Genomic DNA, 9,264 nt, shown 5'->3' with positions numbered 1-9,264 from the left:
GTATGTATGTATGTATGTATGTATGTATGTATGTATGTATGTATGTATGTAGGTATGTATGTATGTATGTATGTATGTATGTATGTAGGTATGTAGGTATGTAGGTATGTATGTATGTATTTATGTATGTATGTACGTATGTATGTACAGCACAACTTCATTCATTTCATGCAGGTTACAGCATCACTCATTGTTCTGTACGCAACATGCCAGGAGCAGCACAAGCTGCCACGTTCAAACCCATGGTAGCATCCGTCCGTACCTGGCATGTTGCGTACAGAACAATGAGTGATGCTGTAACCTGCATGAAATGAATGAAGTTGTTCTTTTGAAACGTACTGTGGACTCAAACAATGCGTGTATTTCCTGCTAAGTGTCTCCTGCACGCTACCTTCCATGAGCACATGCTCATTTTGTGTTTTTTCCTCAGTGCCCTTGTTTCTTGTTAAGAAGAACAAGAAGTAGTACTTGAAGCAGAATGTCCACCTTTTCACCCTGCAGCAGCATTTCCTGTTGTGAAGGGACACAACCAACTGGTCACTTGACTGGGCTGGAGTGGGAAGCAGGAGGCTCAGCGCTCCGATGACGAGTCCGACCCACACCAGAAACACAAAGAATGGACTGCACTTCCTTCTCTCAAGGACTTTCTGCTTTTTATAAACAATCCGGTAAGGTCAGTAAAAACAGGACAGGTTATGGAAATGAGAACAGACTTTATTAGACATAGTTCAAATTAAAATCAAATCAAGAAAAGTTCAAATAGGATTCAAAATGAAAAGCTAAACGAGAAATGCTTGTTGCTCACCTCCTTCCATGTCAGATCTTTATACCAAGATCATCTGAAGGTGAAATGACAGAGTTGTAGCCAGTTTGGTCAAACATTCAAAATAAGGTTAAATGCAAAGTCACAAACCATCACGTTCACATTCTGTCAGAGGACTATCAGCTACTACCACGTCTCATTTTAGCTCAATGTCTGTAAAGCTGACTGTTATCTCCATTTTTGTGTTAAAGTCAATCAGCTGTGGTGGTCATCGGGAATAAGTTTGACTCCAAAAGCTAATCAGTTATAGAAGTTTATCCTATAAATCTTTCCTGAGTTTCATTAAAATCTATCCAATGGGTTGTGGGACGTTTTGCTAACAGATACACAGAAATGAGCAGAATCATTACTGTCCCCTTTGTCATTTGACATAAGTTGATTAAAGTCTGCAAAACAGCAAATTTAGTAGTGGTTCACAATGTTTTAAATGGGCTGCATATTAAATGAAACATTTAGCCGTAGTTCCTGTTCCACTGAAGGAGAGGTCCAAAGATGGACGACCGTATTTTTAAAGGGTTTCTTGCTGTAAACGGTGACGACTGTGAGCATCAGGAGGGACAGACTACACTACACAGTCCCAGACCGTCGGCTTACTCAGCTTATGAACAACTGTCTGTTTGTTTTGGTTTAGTTAGTTTTGTCATACTTAGAACAACAACTTACCCTGATGATGTCATCAAACGAGCACACCCTATCTTTGTAAAACACACACACGTGTGAGGAGGCCCACTGATCGCTCTGCAGCATTTTACAGGTGGAAAACAAGTCGTATCTCTGAACACAGGGGTCCAGCTCTCCTTTAACATCAGGGTCTGCTGATAATTTCCCATCATGCACTACAGCTGCATGATGGGAAATGTAGTTTCAGATTTAAGGGAGTAAAGAGTATAATGTTTGTTTTACTCTAGTTTCTTCATTACATGTTTTGAACTGTTGCTGTATGTGAACCGTGTCAGGAGACAGAGGAGAAGAGGAAAGTGAAGAATGTAGGACTGAGGGTTGCAACTCTAAATGTGGGGACAATGACAGGCAAAGGTAGAGAGCTGTTTGACATGATGCTGAGAAGGAAGGTAGATGTTTTGTGTGTCCAAGAGACCAAGTGGAAGGGCAGCAAGGCTCGCAGCATTGGAGGAGGGTTCAAACTGTTTTACCATGGTGTGGATAGAAAGAGAAATGGAGTAGGGCTGGTCCTGAAGGAGGAGTTGGTAAAGAATGTAGCAGAGGTGAAAAGAGTGTCAGATAGGGTGATGTGTCTGAAGGTAGAAGTAGAAGGTCTGATGCTAAATGCTGTCAGTGGTTATGCTCCACAGGTTGGATGTGATGTGGAGGAGAAAGATCTGGATGAAGTGATGGAGAGTATTCCCAGGGAGCAGAGAGTGGTGATGGGAGCAGACCTGAATGGACATGTTGGTGAAGGAAACAGAGGATGAGGAAGTGATGGGTAGGTTTGGTGTCAAGGAAAGAAACCAGGAAGGACAGATGGTGCTGGATTTTATGAAGAGAATGGAAATGGCTGTAGTCAACACTTGTTTACAAAAGAGGGAGGAACATAGAGTGACCTATAAGAGTGGAGGAAGGAGTACGCAGGTCGACTACATTCTGTGTAGAAGAGGAAACCTGAGGGAGATTGGAGACTGTAAGGTTGTGGCAGGGGAGAGCGTGGCCAGACAGCATCGGATGGTTGTGTGTAGAATGACTGTTGTTGTGAAGAAGAGGAAAAGAGTCAAATCAGAGAAGAAGACCAAATGGTGGAAGATGAAGAAGGAAGAATGTTTCACACAAAATACAACTTGTTGGGGTAACAGCCTAACGAGCATTTCATTTTTCCACTTTTTATTGTTTTTGAAATCAACCAAATTCAAGATGGCTGCCACAGCCAGCTGACCTTAGAAAACACAAAATGGCTACTACTCAGACACTGACCTAAAATGTGTCATGACCGTAAGTGAGACTGCTCTATGACACATCCAGAGTTATGTTCACCGTGCATTTCTTACACGACGGCCGCCACATCTTATTGTTTTGTAGCACAGCTTATCAAACAGAGCCACCTCCAGAATGACCAGGACTCAGTCAGTGTTACAGATACTTAGCTAAAGTTTGATGTGGTAGTAGCAGGGAGTCATCCACATACATAGTGTGAGCATAAATAATTAATGAGATTGAGCAGAAGGTTTGATTAAAACGGGCAGCACGGTGGTGCAACTGGTAGAGCTGCTGCCTCTCAGCGAGCAGGTCCCTGGTTCAAACCCCGGTCCAGGAGCCTTTCTGGGTGGAGTTTGTATGTTCTCTCCGTGCATGTGTGGGTTTTCTCCAGGTACTCCGGTTTCCTCCCACAGACCAAAAACATGCATGTTAGGCTGATTGGTAACTCTAAATTGTCCCTAGGTGTGAGTGAATGGTTGTTTGTCTCGTTTGTCTCTATGTGTCCCTGTGATGGACTTGCGACCCGTCCAGGGTGTACCCCGCCCCTCGCACAGTGATTGCTGGACATGGGCACCAGCGACCCCCGTGACCCAAAGTGGAATAAGCGGGTAAGGAAAATGGATGGATGGATGGTTTGATTAAAACAATTACAACTCTTATGATTCCTCATCTTAAGATGATCTCAGTCTAAAACTCTGGTTGTGGACATTATACACAGTTTTATGGTGTGCTGGTCTTTTCATTATTTCATAAATAGTTGGAAAAAAGTGATGGGTCAATAAACGTGGATCAGTAGGTACAACCTTTGTCATCTCTTTTTGTTTTATTAAAGATTAAAATGTCAGCAGATGTAAAAGTAGACGTCTGTCAGCACTCACCGGGCAGACCGTGGTCACGTGCACTGTTTGGATAGAGGAAGTGCTTTTATGATGCAACTTTACCCTCACTTGTCTCAGCAATCAGTTTATCATAAGAAAGCAGTTTTCCTTCCACAAACACCACTGACTTCTCATTACTCTCATCATGGCTCTGCTGGGTCACATACAATGTGCACTCCTCAGAGGTACACATAAAGATTTGGACTTATTTAGCTTGATTATTGTGACTTTAATAGACAAGTGTTAGTTTGTAGGCACTCTTCTACAGAGCCAGAAAAACAGAGCTGTGATGGAACTGGAGCCAAAAATTTCCTGTTTTGTCTCATCCATCCCAGAAATGTCTCAGAAACTTCGGGGATTCCTGTCTGACATTTTTGTGTATTTCTGTTGCGTCATGGAGTCTCCTGGGTCTTCTTCATGGAGTCCATTATAATTCAAAATGTGACCAAGGACGTATACTGTACTTGGACCTTGAAGTTCAACTCGAATGGTTCTGGATGCCTCGTTTTCTACTGTTCACACTATCTTTCTGATCAACCTGGGCTTGCATTGCCTCATGCGTCCACATTCTGGGAGGTTGTCCTCAGTCCCATGAACCTTATACTTTATAATATTATCATCATCTTTGGTCAGAGGGACATGAAGCTGCTTGGAACCTTTACCTTCAACATGGATATTTAGAATATTCTTTCTCAGCTCTGTTTAACATCTTTTTGTAAAATCAACAAATGAGTTTTTCACTATTTTATTCACTATTGTACAATTGTCAGATTTTCATGTGAGTTTGCTTGCTGTGGTGACCCCTGAAGAAGAGAATAGCCGAAAAAGAATAAAAGACTCTATCCTACATTAAAGACTTCCTGATAAACAATTGCTTTTACCTGAACTCCTTTTCACAAGAAATAAATCTTTGTTTCAACGCGCTGTAAGGGGACCAACTAATTTAAATGTGTCTGTAGCATTTAGGGTTTAGAGTTTTGATCTGAAATGACTCATGCTTAGAGCTAAACAATTAGAAATATGAAGTTTGAGAATGATCCAGATCTTCTGAACAGATCTTTAAAATGAACTATGGGACCTGAGTCACAGACAGTTATGAAGCCTTTGTCAAATCATGACAGTTCTTTGTATAGGCGTGGCGTCCCAACTGGGCTTAATTTGTAAATGGATCGCTGCTGGAACGCAAATAGTGGGCGAGCTGGCTGGGATGGGGGTTGGGGGGGTCCTGGGTGACACGCATGCTCACAAGAAATCCGAACCCCAAAAAAATCCCAACATTTTTTTATTAAGCTTGCATTTGTAAGCAAATCAGTTTAGCATGATTTAAAAATGTATTTCAAAGATAGGAAGATATAAGATTTCTTGTTTATTAAAAAGAGTCAGCAGATTATTGTAGTTATTATAATATTATAGTTACTATAGTTATTATAATATTATAGTTACTATAGTTATTATATTATAGTTACTATAGTTATTATCTGATTGAGCATGCATCAGGATATAGTTATTACAGTTATTAGTGCGTCCGCTGACGAAGCGGCTGGGTCCAGTTAAGCTGCAGGTGGGTTTCTGGCAGTCATCCATCTGGACTTTTTTGTACCTCTTTCAACCAGCCGGTCAGCACGTGGTCAAACGGCCACGAGCGGCTGGTGGTACTGGTGATCCAAATTGGATCGTCAGCCGTGCATGTCCACTGACGCAATCAAAAGCCTGACACCGACCCGGCCGGCCCACCCAGCACATTATTTTGGCCCAGGCTAGAAATGGCAGCTCTAGGGTGGGGGGTTAAGATGAGTGGGAGAAGCGGAGTACTACATCTGTTGTGTTTTAGGTAGCGCGTTTGTATTGCGCGTCATTAGCTTAACGCTACGTTAGTGCCAGCAGTGGACAAGCAGGGGAGGGGGAGGGGGTGGATGTGTGAGCGAAGCGGAGCATGCTCTAGTCACACAAGGAGAGCTGTTGGTCAGGATACTTGTTGTACCTTGCTCTCTAAAATAGTTATTGAATCAAGTGTTTACTTGTGTAGGCAAACACAGATGTTTAACAACCCGTTCAAATACACCTGAATGCAGGAAATGGATCTACTTTATTCAAAATGTTCTGGGGAAGACCCCCCGAACCTCCCACCAGTGGTTTCCCCCACATTACAAATGTTTCTGAATCCAACGGTCCTTTGAATTGGTCAAATGTATTTTAGCATGTAGAGCATGAATGCACTGTTCCTGAAATACCATGATCTATCACAGTCAAAGCAGTCCTTTGCCAAAGTGATCTTGAGCTCGCAGATGCTGTGATGACAAGTGATATTTGACATATATTGTGCAACCCCACCCATCATTTTCTCTGTTGTGACACCAGTCACATTGAAGCATTTTCAGCTATAAACCGATGCCCAACAAGGTTCCCTGTAGAGAGCTGCTCCTTCTCTCTCTCTCTCTCCCTTTCTCTCGCTCACACTCTCTCCCTCTCTTTCTCTCGCTCTCTCTCTCTCTGTCTCCCCCTCGCTCTCTATCTCTGTCTTTCCCTTGCTCTCGCTCTCTCGCTCTGTCTCTCTCTCTCTTCCCATCTAAGTGTAGTAGAAGGTTGTAAATAAATGGAAGAACAAACACCCAGCAATCCAGAGCACATGTTGCAACATGACTCTGTCTCTCCTGTTCAGGCTCGTGTGCTGTTAAAGCAGCATGTGTTAAGAAACGACCCTTCATAAAACCACTTCAGACTGGTAGACTCTGAGTATTTGAAGTCTAAAGTTATCTGCTTGAGTTTGACTGTAGTTCAGGTTTTTACTGGAGAACTTTTCTTGGATTCAGAGAGGCCATCACCAACAAATAAATCTTCCTGCTTAACTTGATTTTTAAAGTTACAGGAAAATATAAGATCACACTTTCGCACTTCTAAATCTTTATGTTTCCAAATATGTAAACTTCCTTTGAATAAAATCTCAGTTGAACTACAGTACATATATCTTGTTACACTGTGTTAATATTTATTTTTTCAAAAACAAAGTAAAAATGTACAGCCTGGTACCAAAAGAGAGCCGTAATGTGGGAAACGTTATTAAAATAATAATTTGCAAATCTTATAAGTCCATTTTTATTCACAGTGGATCATAGTGAGAATATTACCTGTTGAAACAAAGACATTGAACCTTAATTAAAAAAAGTAATTTTGAATTTGCTAGCAGCAACACATCTTAAAGAAAGCTGGAACAGGGTAACAACGAGCGGTAAAAGTAAGGCTTTGAATTTCCCATTTAGTCTAGTTCATAATATCAAAGATGTAGAAATCTCTGAGCTCAAAGGACGAGGCTGAAAGTCCATAGAGGATGGTTGTGATCTTCAGGCCCTCAGGGGCCACAGCATAAAAACAGCTCTGGTTCTGTTTTGGACATCTCTGTTGGGCTCAGTAACACTTCCACAGATCAATTCTCTTCAGTTCAGTTTATTTATAAAGCACCAAATCACAACAAAGTTGTCTCAGGGACTTTACAGGAACATTCACATAAAAGCCTATTAGTAAAGTTCTCTATCTAAGGAATCCAGCAGACAAGATGAATCTTGGCTTCATTGCAGTCTCGCATCCTGAGCAAGCACAGTGGAGACAGTGGGAAGAAAAACTCCCTTTAACAGGAAGAAACCTCCAGCAGAACCAGGATCAGGACAAGAGAACATCTGCTTTGACCGGCTGGTTGAGAGGACAGGAAGGAGAGACAGACGAACAGAATGGTAGGTCCAGGTATAGGTCCAAGTCCAGGTATAGGTCCAAGTCCAGGTATAGGTCCAGGTCCAGGTATAGGTCCAGGTCCAGGTATAGGTCCAGGTCCAGGTATAGGTCCAGGTGTATCTGAAAGACAAAAAAACACATGTTAAGGGTAGAAAAATCATTACAAATACAAAACAGGTTGAGCAGAGTAAGTAAAGACAGTAGCAGAGTGAAAAGTGTGGTCAGTTTGTCCTCCAGCAGTCTAAGCCTATAGCAGCATGACTAAGGGACAGCTCAGGAAACCCAAGCCGACCCTAACTATAGGATTTATCAAAAAGGAAAGTCTTAAGCCTAGTTTTAAAACTGGATAATGTGTCAGCCTCACGGACAGAGATTGGAAGTTGGTTCCACAAGAGAGGAGCCTGAGAACTGAAAGATCTTCCTCCCATTCTGTTTTTGTAAATTCCAGGAACCACAAGTAAACCTGCAGTCTGAGAGTGAAGTGCTCTGTTAGGAAAATATGGAACAATAAGATCTGTAATATAAGATGGAGCTAGGTTGTTGAGAGCTTTGTAGGTTAGAAGTAAGATTTTGAATTCTATTCTGGATTTGACAGGGAGCCAATGGAGAGAAGCTAAAACTGGAGAGATATGATCTCTCCCAGTAACTCCAGTTAAGACTCTGGCAGCAGCATTTTGGATCAACTGAAGACGTTTTAAAGAAGTATTTGGATACCCAGATAATAAACCATTGCAATAGTCCAGTCTAGACGTGACAAATGCATGGACCAGTTTTTCTGCATCATCTTTACATCAGATGTTTCTAATGTTAGTGATATTACGCAGGTGGAAGAAGGAGGTTCTAGTAACGTTTTTAATGTAGTGAACTAAGCCTCAGGTCAAAATCTGGCCCTGAGGGCCTTCCTGGGACAAGAACTGTTATTTCATTGATTTGAGTCCAGAAACACAAATTAAGCTCATCCAAAGACTTTCTAAGTGTGTCCTGCACTAATCAATTGAAAGAACACTCTCTTTTTTATTATCATTACTATTTTACAAATGTCTTGATAATCAAAAGTGTATTTAGTTCAAACCATTTTAAATGTTGAAGTGAACTACTCATTTTAAATCAACTGTGAAACAGTATTAATGATTTTTAATCCTCATTCAAAGTAGAAATCTAGTTAATGTCTGTTACAGAGTAATTATTCATTTTCTTGATCTTCTGTCTGAAATGAGCAGGTTGTAAGTCGGTCAAAAGTCGGAGACAAACGCAAACAAGTTTGTTGGAACGAACTGTCATGTTTTTAAATCCTCTCAGACGTAAATAGAGAAGCTGGCACCTGTTTCCTCCCATCTCGCCTAAACATTTCTCTTGTCTGTCTCAAAAACATTTTTCTGTCTGTTCCAAAACATCTTACTGTTTTTCTGACTTCTAGTGACCTCTTACGTCACTAAAACCACACCCCTGATTGGCTCTTTCAGCCAATCAGGACTTCCCAAATGAACCGGAAACAGAACTCTTTAAATGTCGACACTTCCTAGTTCCAAGCAGTGCAGTTCAGTTCGGAGAGCAGAACCGAACAGAAAAGTTGCTGGAGAGAACAAGAAGTTCCAGACATGATCCGAAGTTCTTCCGAGTCTCGTGGGGATTATGGAATCTTCCACATCTGAGTGGAACCTCTGACGGACTCACAGCTCATGTGAGTCCACCCGTGAGGTGAGCGTGCTGTTGAACGAAGTACCGTCACTACTCCGGACGGTTCTCTGCTATCCTACGGAGACGCTGGAAAGGTAGCGTTAAATGGAACTCCGTATCAGTGGAGACATCTTCTACAAGGTAACGAGTCCCTCACTACCTAAGCGTACCGAGGTGGAGCTGGGTTCGGATGGAGGGTGCCGTTCTTCGTCGACACATTTTCCCTCACACATATTT

Source organism: Nematolebias whitei, chromosome 12 (assembly GCF_014905685.2).
Source record: "Nematolebias whitei isolate Nwh7 chromosome 12, NemWhi1, whole genome shotgun sequence".
Classification (NCBI taxonomy): Eukaryota; Metazoa; Chordata; class Actinopteri; order Cyprinodontiformes; family Rivulidae; genus Nematolebias; species Nematolebias whitei.
The sequence above is the reverse complement of the archived record's forward strand: the minus strand, read 5'-3'. Positions refer to the sequence as shown.